The sequence below is a fragment of the Triticum urartu genome, chromosome 1 (assembly GCF_003073215.2).
Source record: "Triticum urartu cultivar G1812 chromosome 1, Tu2.1, whole genome shotgun sequence".
NCBI classification, from domain to species: domain Eukaryota; kingdom Viridiplantae; phylum Streptophyta; class Magnoliopsida; order Poales; family Poaceae; genus Triticum; species Triticum urartu.
Genome location: NC_053022.1, coordinates 535106152 through 535124773, shown reverse-complemented (window position 1 = coordinate 535124773; position 18622 = coordinate 535106152). Strand labels below are relative to the sequence as shown.

The following is an 18622-nucleotide window of genomic DNA, read 5'->3' as shown; positions in this document are numbered from 1 at the left end:
CCAGAAGCATTCAAGACAAATAACAGCATGACAACTACAGGTTAAGCAGGAATTAACATGAGATCCTTATAACAACATGACATGAGCACATGATATCCAAAGTAATACTCCAAATTAATACCAGATACCATCATGAAAATAATCATAATAGCCACTAAGAATCCAAAGGCAATATGAACCTGATACGTCTAGAACAATATGAGCATGGCATGAACATATAAATCTGACGATACTAGCATGCAACATGATGACACTATATGCACCAATTATTCTGCTCGGGTTATCTCGTAACCATCACACGCAGCACTTACCAACCTCGGACATCGCACGATCATCTCAGGATCAAATCAAGCTTGGTATAAACAATACCATAGTAATCATTAAATGACCACAATGAGCTTGATCTTTACCCATGATTCTCGCACAACATCACGAATATCCAACAACTCGGTATCCTCGATACCACAGTGATCATTCCAGCGATCACAACCATGACCAACACTTGGTCTCAAACAGTGATCATTCCGGCGATCACAACCATGGCCAACTCTTGGTCTCAAACAGTGATCATTCCGGCGATCACAACCATGACCAACTCTTGGTCTCAAACGGTGATCATTCCGGTGATCACAACCAACTTATCTCCTCATCGAACTGGGGTTGTCATTAATCAAGTTATTATTAGTACTGTTGACTCATGATGGGACCGACACGAACTGGGCCCTTATCCGCGAGCGCGGCTATCGCTAGATTTAATATACACTCTGCAGAGGTAGCACACTGTACCCACACCACGGAACCCATGGCCTCGCACTCCCATTTGGGTGGACTAATGGCGTTCCGACAAAACCGATCTATTGTCATGACACTCTCCCGGCCACTCCGACCCACTCCCAACTGGGCTAGTCCTGGGTGGCCCCGTGTCTACCAAAGACACCCCAACCACCGTCGTGGTCAAAACTCCCTCACGGGGACCGGATCCATAAAAATAAAAATAACGGGCACACAAGGTTATGTCCGCCTACTTGATCAGGGTAAGCACGCCCATAACCTTCCCTCGTGGGAGGCACCGGCGAGATGCACGACAATAGACCCAGTTAGGACCTGACCCATAAGGTAAGCGTGGTTGCACTGGTCAGTTTCGATTTGGCGGCACCATGACTCAGCCAACAGTTGTTCAAGTTCAATTAAATCCGGTTAAACTTGAATGCAAAATGCTGAGCCATGATAAAATAACATGATGCAATGACAATGCATGAGCATGATATCAACATAATCACGGGATGCAACATAACTATCCACCACATCAACTATGAAATAATCTCCAACTGAACATGGCATAATGGCGAGCATAAATATTACAAGTGCAACACTACTCATAGTATAACATAACATGACCACTAGCATCAACCATAAATAACATGCAAGAACTTATCAATAACATCACCGAGTAACACTTAACCAACTAACAGCAACGGAACAATGACTATTAACAGTATTCGGTAACCGACGTTAGTCATGCACCGAAGAGCATGACCAACCCAACATGTACTACTATCAAGCATGGCAATATGAAAGTAATACTAGCAACTAGCAGGGCATGATAACCAGGTGCATAACAACATAGCAAACAAGTAAGCACAATCCCAGAAGCATTTCCGAAACAACGATAACCATATTTTAAACAAGCAATCATTTAATAAATATTCAAGTTGAAAACCATGGCTACTGCATGACTATCATGCAAGTGGGTATTGTGGCTTGCCTGGGGGTGAAGAAGGCACAGGGGAGAAGTGCGGTGAAGTCGCGGAAAGATTTGCCGGAAACAGTTCTCTCTCGGAGGGGCTGTTTACATGCAAGGACAAAAAGGTCATTTTCACAGTGTCAAATCATAGTGAAACTGAAACCAACAGAATGGGCTCGACGAAACGAAGACTTGGGCTTTGGAATCACCTGATTGGGAGTTGTGGTTAAAAAGATATGAAGGGTTGAAGTTCAGGGACTTTTCTGCAAAAATATCATCACAAACAAGTCCCTGAGTGGATAAGGCAGAAGCGCAAAGTTAGAAATACGCTTTCTGTTTAAGAAAACGTATTCTTGGCTGAAACAGAGAGCAAATACACTTTCAGTGAAAGAAAACGTACTCGGTGGAAATACGCTTTCTTTACGCGAGATGCACTGGAGTGTTTTACGCCTCCACTTAAACACGTGGCAGAGGCGAGGCAGGGGCTTGAGCAGCTGACGTGCGGGTCCCACGGGTGGGGCCTTTTACTTATCCAGGTCAGCGTGGCGCATTCCGGCTTATCCATCTCCCTCTCCTGGCTCCTTCTTCTTCTTCCCCGACGCGAAGAACAGAGGAGCAGGGGAGGGGCGACACCGGCGACGGCCCGGCCAGCCCCGGTGGTCTCCGGCCGAGATCCGGCCACCGGTGGACTCGGGACAGTTCGCCGCTCCCGCCTGGAGCAATATGAGCGCCGAAGAGGGTACGGGGCGACGGCGACTCGCGGAACAAAGAGCTCGGGCGGTGAGGCTGATCTTGGGGTCGCGGCCACACGAGCTCCGGCGAGGAAACGAGAAGCTAGGGAGGGCTGCGCTGGAGTGGGGAGGCTAGTGGTGACGACCAAAAATAGAGGGAGGACTCGGTTAGGCCGAATTTAAGCGGAGCACCGCGGCGGCCATGGCGGCTAGTGGAGGGCTCGAGGCGTCCTCGGGCTCGGGGAAGTGGCTAGGCAAGACTAGAGGAGGGTTGTGAGGTGGGTGGTGAGCTCGGAGGCGCTCGGGATGGGCTTATATAGCCGCGGGGTGAGGTGCCGCGCTGTCGTCGCCGTGGACGCGTGTCCGGCACCGCAGACGCGTGCCCTCGCTCGCGAGCTCGGAGGTAGACGACGTAGGAGGAGCAGAGGAGGCTCGCACGGGGCAGAGGGGGCCAAGGGGGCGCAGGGAGGAAGAAGACGGCGAAGAACCGAGCCAAAATGCCACTGTACGTCCGTGGGCACGCGGTGGTTTGCGTCGGTGAGGATGCTGCCGGAGGGGGAGCGGGGTCCAGGTGATCGGCGACGACGAGAGGAAGACAAAGGACATGCTCACACACGTGAAACCGACGAGAGGGGAAGGGTCCCGAGCACAAACGACGTTCTGGCCGCGCACACTGCATGTCAAAGCGGTGGTTACCGCGCGCACTGGTGCACACAATGGCACACGGCCGGCCAAACAATGTCTGGGGGCTTGTCCTTCCTGGGAGGTTGCATCTCATGTGGTAGATTGGTTAAAAGTGACATGGTTAAATGGCACTTAACCTCTGAAGTTTACTGCAGTAAACTTTGAGGAGCACTGGCGATCCACAGGAGAGGGATTGGAAGCAATGGAGTTGTCTGGTAGATTTAGGGTAAGAAGGACTTACATCCTGGTAATTTTGAGAAGAATTAGACCACTAATAAATATAGTTGCTTTACAACTAAGTAATCTGGTCCAGAATGAAGATCATGATGATGCTCCCAAATGGAGAAGCCACTTGAGCGGAACTTTGGCAAGGCAGGCTTATTTGGCCATATGAAGATGCTGCAAAAGGTTTCATACCAATTGGATAAACCAAAATGGTACTTCCTTCACAAACATTTCCACTGACTAGAAACTTGCAAAAATTCTAGAGGCCAAATGGCTTGATGAAACATGCCCAAAATGGGTGGAGGTAGGTTATATGGATAAAAGAAGGCCTAGAAAAATTGGCAGCCATAATGGAGCAAGATACAATATACTTGCTTTACAAACTGAAATTTTGGACAGAATTAAAGAATTGATGGTGAGCTTACATGGAGGCATGACATGAGCTCTACTTTGGTGGAGAGTGATGATTTGGTTATATCTAGGGCCATGCAAAATTGCAACTCATTTGGATATGCCTAGCTTGTACATCCTTCACAACCACTTCCCTCATACAGGAACTTTGGAAAATCATAATTAAATAATTACTAGGCAAATGAGGTTGCACTTTGGCATGTGGCAATGATATGGTCAGGAAAAGGTGTCCAAGGAGTTTGAGGTCAATCGGGAAAAGATAAGTGGCACTTGCTTCATATTCTGCCATTTTGGGCAGAATAGGAAATGAATTATTTGAGCATGATGGGGAACATGGAAAATGAAATATTTTGCCATATTTGAGAAAGATGTGACCCAAACAATTTATGAGAATTACTTTGGAATTTTAAGAGTGATGGAAATAAAGGTTGCTTCACAATCTAGGGCAAATTGGGTTATTCCTTTAATAGAAAAGGAATATTCCCAATAAAAAAGAATATTGGGATTTGGGCTAGGATGAAAATGACAGGGTCTAGGGAAGGATTTGGGAATGACAAGCCACTCTGGAAGCAAAGAAGAAGGCATCTTCTTCAGTTTCCAGACCACAAAGCCACGGAAAAAGAAAACTCAAGCAAAAATCTCATAAAAACAAAAGAAAAAGAAAGGACCAAAAATCAGGCTGTCACAAACCTTACCCCCTTAAAGAAATCTCGTCCTCGAGATTTGGTTGCTCAGGGAACAAGTATGAAAATACTGACTTAAGGAAACCGTTTCCAACTCGGGTATCCTTTTTCTTATTTTTGTTCCCACTAAATTTTTATCTGACTGGCCATGGGGTGGTTTGCTTTAATATATCCATATTCTGACAGATCTTACCTTGCTTGTTCATGCTTATACAGACTCCAGTTTCTTTTTAGATCTGCTGACTTAACTGACTGTGATGGATTCTCATGACTGAAATATATGTCGGGCTCACAAATCCAAGAGTGATTTCCGCTGGGTGTGTCATCCGGCACTAACAATCTTTCATGAAGTGGTGATCAGATTTTCCTAGTGGACACCCAAGCTCTAACTCCTTGCATTGGGTTTCTCCACTAAATGCAGGTCCTTCGGGTTCCAAACAGTGAATTGGGTCATAATCGCTTTCCTGACAGATTCTGGCTTATCGCGGAAGTTTCGGAATCATCTTAACTGGTTCCACTGTCTTGAGTATCGGATCCGTACCAAATATTTGATTGTTGCTTGTCGTGGCTAACATAAGAGTTTGACCTGTAGGATATTATCTGCAGACTTGACTGGCGGCGGTTCTGCACCACGCGGGTCTTGCAACAATTTTCATACCCACATTACTGGTCTTGCTCCTTCATTATTGTTTTCTTGGTCTGGATCCTTGGTTGAAAGAGCTGGGTCATGCTTCTTTGTATCACCATAGGTACTATCGGTACAATTTTTTTTGGCAATCACAGCTTATCCTCATTTTTATGACAGGGTACCGCATTAAATGGCCGGTTCAACACCCCTCAAGTTCTGACTGATTCTTGCTTCTAACCAAAATGTTGCAGATCTGATTCTTGGGATTTACTGCCATATGCTGTCAATTTACAGCGTACTACCTTGTACCAATGTCTTGCTGAGGAAGATTGGCTGATTTGTGCTCGAAACTTTCATCGAACAGCTTGCTGAAGAAGACTGGGTATCGTGCTTCAGAAGCTTACCCCCTTAAAGACTTTGCTGGGGAAAGACTCAGTACCTTATACCGGAAGATTTTGCGGTTGCTTACTGAAGAAGGCAGAGTACCTTGTACGGGAAGTCATCCATGTATCGTACTAAGGAAGATAGATGAATCTTGCCTCGGAAGCTTTTCAGGTATCTTGCGAGGGAAAATTGGGTTGCTTACACCAGAAGCTTCTTACTGTGATATGCGGACTGATTTCCACATATATAACCATCTTACAATTTTTGTTATTGATTTCTTGTATGAAACGGGGTTTTGCAGGACTATCCTCCTTTCTGAGTACATGCCATATTCTTGCTTGCTGCCAGGTACATCGGGTTCCAAAATCATCCTCAGCGAAAAATTAAACTTGTATCTGAGCCATACCTTTGATAATATTCTATCAACCCTGCACACAATTTTATCTTCTTGCTGATTCGATCATTTCTGCTATGAGGAGTGCACACTGAGGGAGACTTGACACTCAGTAACATGATCAGATATTCCCCAATCTGAATGCAGTCGGCTGAGAATTCCATATTGTGGTGAGGAGTGCACGTTAATGCAAACTTTATACTGACATTCCATCCAGGATTTCTTTTGTATTCAAACGAGCTATTTCCAATTTCACTGCAGTCTGCTGACAATTTCATTCTATTTAGCCGAGTTTCCAAATATATGCATTTCTTGCTGACTCTTCGGGTCCGGTGTCGGCTGATGAGCAACTTTAATAGGGGAAAAATTTGTAACACCGAAGACCCAAAGAAAGAAACAAAAGAAATGACGAAAACAAAAGCACACAAGCATACTACTAATATAATTAATCAAACAGTCATTACATATTACTGCTACTCACACAATAATATGCATGCACACCTAAGAACACAAATCTCACAGAAACTCTGGTATTACGGTCTAATATGTTGTGGCGGTGTGCACAAAAATTATATCCATGTGTGGAAGGAGTTGGCGTAACCGAAGCTACACCAAGCACTGGCTGAACAGTGGCTGGATCTGGATGGATACACAGGTGAGAACGGACTTGACGATCAAGTAGTGAGACACAAAAGTCACGACCACCCCTTCATCAAGCGTACGAAGGGAATCGTACCCGTCCAAAGGATGAAATGACATGGCAAGATAATAGTGGAAGACTAGGTTTATTGGTATTGCCCTTTTTTGATAACCAAGATCAGTAAGGGTTGCCAAGGGAACGAGATGGAGGGCAATGGATGATGATGTGGTCGCATCACACCGAGGAGCAGGCATGCTAAGAAAGATGATGCAGGCGACCGAAATGATGCCACCTACACTCCCAAGATTAACCATTAGCGACAAAATAACAATCTATATGCATGCTATGCGTCAAACAAATGCAACAAACCAACTGGGGTCTATACTACCGCTTTCTAACGTTCGCGCGGGCTAGGGCATCCTACAGCCAGACCTGCTCTGATACCAAGCGTTGGGGCACCCCGGCTCAGAAAAAACCGGAACGCCCCGTATTCCAGCCCAGAGATCAAGGAGAAGTCTTCTGGAATACGGCACTGCTTAGCATAGAACAAACCAGCTTTCTATTATTACACGAATATGATTATAAGGTCTCCGATATTACAATGAATAACATCGGCACGACGACACTACGCCATCCTAAGTTTCTCTATGCAAGCAGTAGAACAACTCGAAGCGGCGGAATAACTCTAACAGTGGAAAACCTATTGGCAGTGGAACAACGACGATGGTGGTAAACTCCACTCCGCAGGGACTCTGGCTGGAACGCTTATCCTAGCTCGCGAACACAGGAACAACACCAAACAAGCAAGCAATCCAGGCACGACCTGCAAGCTGGCATGACACGCCAGGTCAGTACATTGAATGTACTTGCAAGCTCACAATTAACCAGAAGCATTCAAAACAAACAACAACATGGCAATTACAGGTTAAGCAGGAAATAACATGAGATCATTATAACAACATGACATGAGCACATGATATACAAAGTAATACTCCAAATTAATACCAGATACCATCATGAAAATAATCATAATAGCCACTAAGAATCCAAAGGCAATATGAACCTGATACAGCTAGAACAATATGAGCATGGCATGAACATATAAATCTGACGATACTAGCATGCAACATGATGACACTATATGCACCAATTATTCTGCTCGGGTTATCTCGTAACCATCACACACAACACTTACCAACCTCGGACATCACACGATCATCTCAGGATCAAATCAAGCTTGGTATAAACAATACCGTAGTAATCATTAAATGACCACAAGGAGCTTGATCTTTACCCATGATTCTCGCACAACATCACGAATATCCAACAACTCGGTATCCTCGATACCACGGTGATCATTCCGGTGATCACAACCATGACCAACACTTGGTCTCAAACAATGATCACTGTGGCGATCCAACCATGACCAACTCTTGGTCTCAAACAGTGATCATTCCAGCAATCACAACCATGACCAACTCTTGGTCTCAAACGGTGATCATTCCGGCGATCACAACCAACTTATCTCCTCATCGAAGCGGGGTTGTCATTAATCAAGTTATTATCAATACTGTTGACTCACGGTGGGACCGACACGAACTGGGCCCTTATCCGCGGGCGTGGCTATCGATAGATTTAATATACACTCTGCAGAGGTAGCACATTGTACCCACACCACGGAACCCATGGCCTCGCACTCCCATTCGGGTGGACCAACGGCGATCCGACAAAACCGATCTATTGTCATGACACTCTCCCAGCCACTCCGACCCACTCCCAACTGGGCTAGTCCTGGGTGGCCCCGTGTCTACCAAAGACACCCCGACCACCGTCGTGGTCAAAACTCCCTCACGGGGACCGGATCCATAAAAATAAAAATAACGGGCACACAAGGTTATGTCCGCCTACCTGATCAGGGTAAGCACGCCCATAACCTTCCCTCGTGGTAGGTACCGGCGAGATGCACGACAATAGACCCAGTTAGGACTTGACCCATAAGGTAAGTGTGGTTGCACTGGTCAGTTTTGATCTGGCGGCACCATGACTCAGCCAATAGTTGATCAAGTTCAATTAAATCCGGTTAAACTTGAATGCAAAATGTTGAGCCATGATAAAATAACATGATGCAATGACAATGCATGAGCATGGTATCAACATAATCACGGGATGCAACATAACTATCCACCACATCAACTATGAAATAATCTCCAACTGAACATGGCATAATGACGAGCATAAATATTACAAGTGCAACACTACTCATAGTATAATATAACATGACCACTAGCATCAACCATAAATAACATGCAAGAACTTATCAATAACATCACCGAGTAACACTTAACCAACTAACAGCAACAGAACAATGCCTGTTAACAGTACTCAGTAACCGACGTTAGTCATGCACCGAAGAGCATGACCAACCCAACATGTACTACTATCAAGCATGGAAATATGAAAGTAATACTAGCAACTAGCAGGGCATGGTAACCAGGTGCATAACAACATAGCAAACAAGCAAGCACAATCCCAGAAGCATTTCCAACACAACGATAACCATATTTTAAACAAGCAATCATTTAATAAATATTCAAGTTGAAAGCCATGGCTACTGCATGACTATCATGCAAGTAGGTATTGTGGCTTGCCTGGGGGTGAAGAAGGCACCGGGGAGAAGTGCGGTGAAGCCGCAGAAAGATTTGCTGGAAATAGTTCTCTCTCGGAGGGGCTGTTTACGTGCAAGGGCAAAAAGGTCATTTTCACATTGTCAAACCATACTGAAAATGAAACCAACAGAACGGGCTCGACGAAACGAAGACTTGGGCATTGGAATCACCTGATTTGGAGTTGTGGTTAAAAAGATATGAAGGATTGAAGTTCAGGGACTTTTCTCCAAAAATATCATCACAAACAAGTCCCTGAGTGGATAAGGCAGAAGCGCAAAGTTAGAAATGCGCTTTCTGTTTAAGAAAATGCATTCTGGGCTGAAACAGAGAGGAAATACACTTTCAGTAAAAGAAAACGTACTCGAAGCAAAATACCTTTCTTTATGCGAAAACGTACTGGAGTGTTTTACGCCTCCACTTAAACACGTGGCAGAGGCGAGGCAGGGGCTTGAGCAGCTGACGTGCGGGTCCCACGGGTGGGGCCCGTCACTTATCCAGCTCAGCGTGGCGGGGCCCGGCTTATCCATCTCCCTCTCGTGGCTCCTTCTTCTTCTTCCCCGACGCGAAGAACAGAGGAGCAGGGGAGGAGCGACACCGGCGATGGCCCGGCCAGCTCCGGTGGTCTCCGACCGAGCTCCGACCACCGATGGACTCGGGACAGTTCGCCGCTCCCACCTGGAGCAGCATCAGCGCCGAAGAGGGTATGGGGCGACGGCGACTCGCGGAACAAAGAGCTCGGGCGGCGTGGCTGATCTTGGGGTCGCGGACACACGGGCTCCGGCGAGTAAATGAGAAGCTAGGCAGGGCTGCGCTGGAGTGGGGAGGCTAGTGGTGACGACCAAAAAGAGAGGGAGGACTCGGTTAGGCCGAATTTAAGCGGAGCACCGGGCGGCCATGGCGGCTAGTGGAGGGCTCGAGGCATCCTCGGGCTCGGGGAAGTGGCTAGGCAAGACTAGAGGAGAGTTGTGAGGTGGGTGGTGAGCTCGGAGGCGCTCGGGGTGGGCTTATATAGCCGCGGGGCGAGGTGCCGCGCTGTCGTCGCCGCGGACGCGTGTCCAGCACCGCGGACGCGTGCCCTCGCTCGTGAGCTCGGAGGTAGACGACGTAGGAGGAGCAGTGGAGGCTCTCACGGGGCAGAGGAGGCCAAGGGGGCGTAGGTAGGAAGAAGACGACAAAGAACCAAGCCAAAATGCCATTGTACGTCCGTGGGCACGTGGCCGTTTGCGTCGGTGAGGATGCTGCCGGAGGGGGAGCGGGCTCCAGGTGATCGGCGACGATGAGAGGAAGACAAAGGACATGCTCACGCGCGCGAAGCCGATGAGAGGGGAAGGGGCCCGAGCACAAACGACGTTCTGGCTGCGCCCACTGCATGCCAAAGCGGTGGTCACCGCGCGCACTGGTGCACACAGTGGCACACGACCGGCCAAACAATGTCTGGGGGCTTGTCCTTCCTGGGGAGGTTGCATCTGATGTGGTAGATTGGTTAAAAGTGACATGGTTAAATGGCAGTTAACCTCTGAAGTTTACTGCAGTAAACTTTGAGGAGCACTGGCGATCCACAGGAGAGGGATTGGAAGCAATGGAGTTGTCTGGTAGATTTAGGGTAAGAAGGACTTACATCCTGGTAATTTTGAGAAGAATTGGACCAGTAATAAATATAATTGCTTTACAACTAAGTAATCTGGTCCAGAATGAAGATCATGATGATGCTCTCAAATGGAGAAGCCACTTGAGTGTAACTTTGGCAAGGCAGGCTTATTTGGCCATATGAAGATGCTGCAAAAGGTTTCATACCAATTGGATAAACCAAAATGGTACTTCCTTCACAAACATTTCCACTGACCAGAAACTTGAAAAAATTCTAGAGGACAAATGGCTTGATGAAACATGCCCAAAATGGGTGGAGGTAGGTTATATGGATAAAAGAAGGCCTAGAAAAATTGGCAGCCATAATGGAGCAAGATACAATATACTTGCTTCACAAACTGAAATTTTGGATAGAATCAAAGAATTTATGGTGATCTCACATGGAGGCATGACATGAGCTCTACTTTGGTAGAGAGTGATGATTTGTTTATATGAAGGGCCATGCAAAATTGCAACTCATTTGGATATGCCTAGCTTGTACATCCTTCACAACCACTTCCCTCATACAGGAACTTTGGAAAATCATAATTAAATAATTACTAGTCAAATGAGGTTGCACTTTGGCATGTGGCAATGATATGGACAGGAAAAGGTGTCCAAGGAGTTTGAGGTCAATTGGGAAAATGTAAATGGCACTTGCTTCACATTCTGCCATTTTGGGCAGAATAGGAAATGAATTATTTGAGCATGATGGGGAACATGGCAAATGAAATATTTTGCCATATTTGAGAGAGATGTGACCCAAAAAATTTATGAGAATTACTTGGGAATTTTAGGAGTGATGGAAATAAAGGTTGCTTCACAACCTAGGGCAAATTGGGTTATTCCTTTAATAGAAAAGGAATATTCCCAATAAAAAAGAATATTGGGATTTGGGCTAGGATGAAAATGGCAGGGTCTAGGGAAGGATTTGGGAATGACAAGCCACTCTGGAAGCAAAGAAGAGGGCATCTTCTTAAGTTTCCAGACCACAAAGCCACGGAAAAAGAAAAGTCAAGCAAAAACCTTAGAAAAACAAAAGAAAAAGAAAGGGCCAAAAATCAGGCTGTCGCAAAGGAGTAAAGAACAGGCAACAACAAGTAGAACCTGTCTGCCTCAACCCAGAGATCATGCCAGAATGAAATGAGTTTGCCCGAGCCGAGGATGCATAGTGAGGAGTTGATGACCATGGGGATGCAATCCTTGAAACCACGCCACAGAGCAGTATCCCTCCCGGAAGGCCCAAGAGGCAGAGTAGACTGACAGTGCTGCAGAGCAAACCATTGATAGCAAGGTATGTCGGAGTGCTGCAGAATCTTGGAAAGAAATTTCCATAACATGGCTTGGTTGTGAGCTTGTAGATTCCTCACACCCAGACCTCCATTCTGGCAGTGGAGGATCACCTTGTCCCAAGCCACAAGGCATTGGCCCCCTTTCACTTTGTTCTTTCCTTGGCAGAGAAACGCACGCAACAGGCTTTCCAGAGATTGCCGTATCTTTTTTTTGTGAATACGCAAAGATTGCATATCTTTTCATTGATAGGAGAATAAGAACAACATGAGATTACAATAGCTCACCGAGCCATGTACACGGGGAAGGCGTGGAAGTGAGCTAGGAGCATGACAGACATGGGGTTGCTCAGCCCCACGAATCCCCGAGACTAACTCTCGGGGATGATGTTCTGTATTCCGATAGCGCCGGCCTTAGCCCACATGTGCGCTTCGTCTCTAATGATGTCGGATAGCCGGGAGATAGAGGGCTGCTTGCCATCAAATATGCAAGCATTCTGATGCTTCCAGAGGCACCATGCGGTAAGGATGGTTAAGGAGGCCAAACCCTTACGCGTCGGGAACGGCGAATGGCCGCAAGATGTCTCCCACCAGGTGTAGAAGTCGGTGTCGTCACTCGGTAACTCAGCGGTTGATCGAACCCAGCTCAGAATCTCGTGCCAGATTTGGCGGGAGAAAGGGCAACCCACTAGCAGATGTTGCATTGTCTCCTCCTCTTGATTGCAGAAGGTGCAGGAGTCCTCTTGGGGTAGGCCATGATGAGCGAGGCGCTCAGCCGTCCAGCAGCGGTCTTACAGAGCAAGCCAAATGAAGAATTTTATACGCAGAGGTGCCCATGCCTTCCAGGTGAGCCACCAGTGTGGGTCCTCAGAGGCACCTAGGAATAGAGCCTGATTGCAAGAGCTCGCAGAATAAGTAGCTGAAGGGGTCCAACGCCATCGTAGAGAGTCTGGTGAGTCGGAGAGAGAAATGATGCGTACGCAGCGCCAGAGCTCCACATACTAAACCATGGCGGCCGGGCCAAGGGAACCCTAGTTGTCCTGTACCCAAGAGCATAGGTGAAGACCGTCGAGCACGGTGCGGTACTTGCGCCACCGTCGGCTAATGAGTGCGAGGACAAGCGGGGCAATCTCAGCCACAGATCGACCATTGATCCAGTGGTCACTCCAAAACCTGCAGGTGCGCCAAGGGCCCAGGAAGTGGACGCGCGGAAGATGGCCTGGACGGCCGGGTCCTAGGGGATGTGCAGGTGGCTCCATGGACGCGTGGAGTATGTGTTCTTCATCCATAGCCAACGAGTCCTCAACACAATGTCGGCACGTTGTAGATCACGAACACGGAGTCCGCCAAGGGATAATGGGCGGCACACTCTTTGCCATTTGACCAAGCATTGACCACCGTTAGCGTCTTTACTTCCAGCCCAGAGGAAACCGCGGATGACCTGGTTCGCCTTCTTAAGAATGGATTGCTTGAAGGCGATGGTGGTGAGGAAGAGCGTGGGGATGGCACTCAGGACGTGACGGACGAGGGCGAGACGATCACCTCGGGAGAGGAATGAGGCGCACCACGTGGATAACTTCCGCTCAAGCTTGTGGATGATCGGCATGAGACTCGTGGTAGACGGCTTGCGGATGGACAGAGGGAGTCCCAAATTTTGGATTGGGAAGTTCTTCACCGGGCATTGCATCTCAGATGCAATGGTCGCGATGTCATCGTTGTTGCATTGAATGGGCGTGGCTGAACACTTGTTATAATTTGTGTGAAGCCATGAGGCCACCCTGAAAACTCGTAGCAGCTCGCGGATGGCCAAGATGTCCTGGCGGTCCGGGTGGCAGAAGATGACGACGTTGTCAGCATATAGGGAGATCCTGGAGGCCGCGTGTCATGTGGTCAGCCATTGGATGATGCCAAGCTCCATGGCACGGATGAACATGGAATTAAGGACGTCAATGACGATGGTGAATAGCATAGGAGATACCAGATCTCCCTGTCGTAGGCCGCATGCATGGCCAATGGGGGGCCCAGGTGGCCGTTGAGCAGGACCAGTGTGGAGGCGGTCGAAAGGAGGATCGAGATCCAGTCATGCCAACGTTGGCCAAAGCCAAGGTGCTCTAGAGTCTCGAGGAGGAAAGGCCAGGAGACGTTGTCGAAGACCCGCGCTATGTCAAGCTTGAGAAGCATGCGAGGCACCTTGAGGTTGTGCAGAAGACGCGCCGTCTGCTGGGCAAGTAGAAAGTTGTCGTGAATGCATCGGCCGACAATGAAAGCGCTCTGGTTGGTCGAAACCATGGCTCCAAGTCTGGCCGCGAGACGTAGAGACAACACCTTTGCAAAAAGCTTCACAATGAGGTGGATGAGGCTAATAGGGCGGTAGTCAGAGAGCGCTGCGGCATCTGGACGCTTGGGAAGAAGAGTGAGAAGCGCTTCATTGAGCTTCTGGAAGCCTCTCCAGTTGGCAGTGTAGAACTTGTCAAACGCCTCACAAATGTCATGCTTGATGATGTCCCAGCATGCACGGAGGAACTCGGCCGTGAATCCATCCGGGCCAGGAGCCTTCCCCGTCGGCAGGCATTTGACGACCCTCCAAATTTAATCCTTCGTGAAGGGCGCCTCAAGATCGGAGAGGTCAAAGGGTGTGTCGCGCAGGAAGGACTGGTCTAGAGAGAAGGCATGCTCGCTGGTCGAGCCGAGGACGTCAGAGAAGTAGTTGAAGGCTGCCTCGGCCATAGCATCATGCTCCGAGATGAGCTAATCATCCACACGGAGAGAGGTGATGAGGTTGCGTTGTTTCCGATATGAGGCGTGCATGCTGAGGTAGGAGGTTGGGGAGTTGCGAAGCTAGGAGAGACGTGATCGCTAGCGCGCGATGGAGCGCCCAAGGGAGGCCAACCCGAGGTACGTGCTCTTGAACTTGCGCCTAAGCCATGTCTTATCGATGGAGAGCGGGCGATAGTCTTGCGTAGCATCGAGGCGGGCAATCAACTCCCGCGCGACCTTAAGCTGTAGCGAGACGTTGCTAATCGTGTGTGCACACCAACATTGGAGGTGTCGTGCGATGGCCTTTAGACGAGCCACAATACGTCGGAAAGGATCCGCGTCCGAGGGAACCGAGTTCCAGGCCTGCGAGACCACATCGTGGAAGCCTTCTAACTTCGGCCAGAAGCGCTCGAAGTGGAACCTACACGCTCCGGGGGGGCGGGCCACGCAGTCAACTAACGGACAGTGGCCGGACGCGGCGGAGGAGAGGCAGTGGAGTAGATAGTGGGGGTGGGCGATCTCCCATCCGGACGTGCAATGAACTCTGTCATTTCACACGAGAGTCGGCGTGTCACGCTCACTAGACCAAGTGTAGTGGCGCATGTGCAAGTACATGTCACGGAGCTCCTCGTCAGCGATGAAGCGCCGAAATCTATTCATGACACAATGATTTAGGTTCGAGTTATTCTTGTCGGCCGCCGAGGTGATCATGTTGAAGTCTCCACCTAGGAGCCAAGGCTTGATGCGTGAATCCGCACGTCGTGAAGGTCAGCAAGGAAGTCGAGTTTGGCCTCGTCGTCTTGGAGGCCGTACACGTCGGTGAGCCACCAATGACCGTCACTGACGGCGGGCGTGACTAGGAAGGTGATATGATGCTCGCCAATCAGGGGGTTGGAGAGGGAGATGTGGGATCTATGCCATGCGAGGAGCACGCCTCCGCGGGTGCCGGTGGCTGGAAGGAAGTAGAAATCCTCGAAAAGGGGGCCAAGGGTGTCGAGGACGGTGGAGCCTGAGATGTGAGCGAGCTTGGTCTCTTGCAGACACACGATGGCGGGGGCGGCAACGGAGATCACGCTTCGAACGGCCGTATGCTTAGCACCAGAATTTAGACCGTGCACATTCCAGAAAAGAATTTTAATGTTGCAATCCATAACAAGATTTAGGGGGCGTTAGGTACACAACAAGGGGTGTCGGCTGTGCCTCGATGAGATGAGGCGCTGCCTGGGAGCATGAGGCCTCAGTAGACGCGCGTCCAGGGACGTTCCAGTCGAAGAAGTCAGCGAACGCCTCAACAACATCCTTGGCAAGGGGGCACTCAAACAAGAGAGCATACTTGTCCAGCATCTCATGCAGTATGGGAGCATCGTCGTCTTTGATCAGCCCAAGGCGGCGTAGGAGCACGTGCTTCGCTTTCACCTCGGAGTCGAGGCCCTGGTCAGGTTTGGCCATCTGGAAGCTCCGGCGGGGAGTGAAGTTGGCCGGTAGCTCCCGCCGGCGGCGGAGTGGAGAGAAGAGGCTGGGAATTGGTGGAGAGCATGTCCACGAAAGCAGCGAGTGGGTTTGCGTTGTCACAAGCAGCCGCTATTGTGTTGGTGGGGTGATCAGCAGCAAGTAGCGGCGGCGTGCTGGCAAGCACACACGCATCAGTAGGCGTAGATGTAGCTGAAGGGGTCTGCATGACCGCGTCACTGGTTAGTGGGCCGTCCCTAGGCGCATTGGTAACCAGTGAGTACGGGCGAGTAGCATGGCTTGTCGAGGGATCCAATGCAGAAAAAACATCGCAGACAGGCCCAGATGAAGTGAGGTGCGGGGTTGGCTCGGGCGCGTGCATGTCACGCACCAGATCCGATGCAACCTCAACGTCATTGGCGGGCCCGGGGGAAGAAATGCAGGGGATTGGTGCAACCAAAGTGGGAGACTCGGGGTGGTTGTCAGCTGCGTCCCGTTGGGCAGGGCACACGAGGAGGAGGAGAGGCGCGTGATACGTCTCCAACGTATCTATAATTTTTTTATTGTTCCATGCTATTATATTATCTATTTTGGATGTTTGATGGGCTTTAATATGCACTTTTATATTATTTTTGGGACTAACCTATTAACCGGGGGCCGAGTGTCAGTTTCTGTTTTTTTGCCTATTTCAGTGTTTCGGAGAAAAGGAATATCAAACGGAACGGAACCTTCGCGAGGATCTTTCTTGGAACAAACGCAATCCAGGAGACTTGGAGTGGAAGTCAGAGACGCAACGAGGCGGCCACGAGATAGGAGGGCGCGCCCAGGGGGTAGGCATGCCCCCCACCCTGATGGGCCCCTCGTAGCTCCATCGACGTACTTCTTTCGCCTATATATACTCTTATACCCTAAAAACATCCAGGGGAGCCACGGAACCACTTTTCCACCGCCGCAACCTTCTATACCCATAAGATCCCATCTGGGGACCTTTTCCGGTGATCTGCTGGAGGGGGAATCGATCACGGAGGGCTTCTACATCAACACCATAGCCTCTCCGATGATGTGTGAGTAGTTTACCGTAGACCTTCGAGTCCATAGTCATTAGCTAGATGGCTTCTTCTCTCTCTTTGATCTTCAATACAAAGTTCTCCTCGATGTTCTTTGAGATCTATTTGATGTAATATTGTTTTGCGGTGTGTTTGCCGAGATCCAATGAATTGTGGATTTATGATCAAGTTTATCTATGAAAAATATTTGGTTCTTCTCTGAATTCTTATATGCATGATTTGATATCTTTGCAAGTCTCTTCGAATTATCGGTTTAGTTTGGCCTACTAGATTGATCTTTCTTGCAATGTGAGAAGTGCTTAGCTTTGGGTTCAATCTTGCGGTGTCCTTTCCCAATGACAATAGGGGCAGCAAGGCACGTATTGTATTTTTGGCATCGAGGATAAAAAGATGGGGTTTATATCATATTGCTTGAGTTTATCCCTCTACATCATGTCATCTTGCCTAAAGCATTACTCTATTCTTATGAACTTAATACTCTAGATGCATGCTGGATAGCGGTCGGTGTGTGGAGTAATAGTAGTAGATGCAGAATCGTTTCGGTCTACTTAACACGGACGTGATGCCTATATTTCATAATCATGCCTAGATATTGTCATAACTATGCGCTTTTCTATCAATTGCTCGGCAGTAATTTGTTCACCCACTGTAATACTTGTTATCATGAGAGAAGCCACTAGTGAAACCTATGGCCCCCGGGTCTATTTTATATCATATAAGTTTCCGATCTACAATTCTAGTTTACTATTTATTTTATTTTGCAATCTTTACTTTTCAATCTATACAACAAAAATACCAAAAATATTTATCTTATTATCTTTATCAGATCTCACTTTCGTAAGTGACCGTGAAGGGATTGACAACCTCTTTATCGCGTTGGTTGCGAGGTTCTTGATTGTTTGTGCAGGTACTAGGTGACTTGCGTGTAGTCTCCTACTGGATTGATACCTTGGTTCTCAAAAACAGAGGGAAATACTTACGCTACTTTGTTACATCACCCTTTCCTTTTTAAGGGAAAACCAACGCATGCTCAAGAGGTAGCAGCGCACGGGGTGGGCTTGGAGCGACGTGCAACTGCGGGACCACAGGATCGGCGCGATTGATGGCAGACTGGTCGCTATCGCGTGGAATAGGCGAGGCCACGGCAGCGGTGGTCAGCGCGTTCAAATCCCATCCAGACCAGGGCTCCCGAGCGGCCACGCCCAGGGCGACAGCTGGCGGCCGATCACAGGCGGCATCTGTCA

The 18622-nt window shown here is 48.6% G+C and overlaps 1 pseudogene; it reads left to right on the top strand.

The window, feature by feature from the left end:
• LOC125537853 overlaps positions 1-18382 on the top strand; it is a 28976-nt pseudogene extending 10594 nt beyond the window's left edge.
• The last annotated feature ends 240 nt before the right edge of the window (positions 18383-18622 follow it).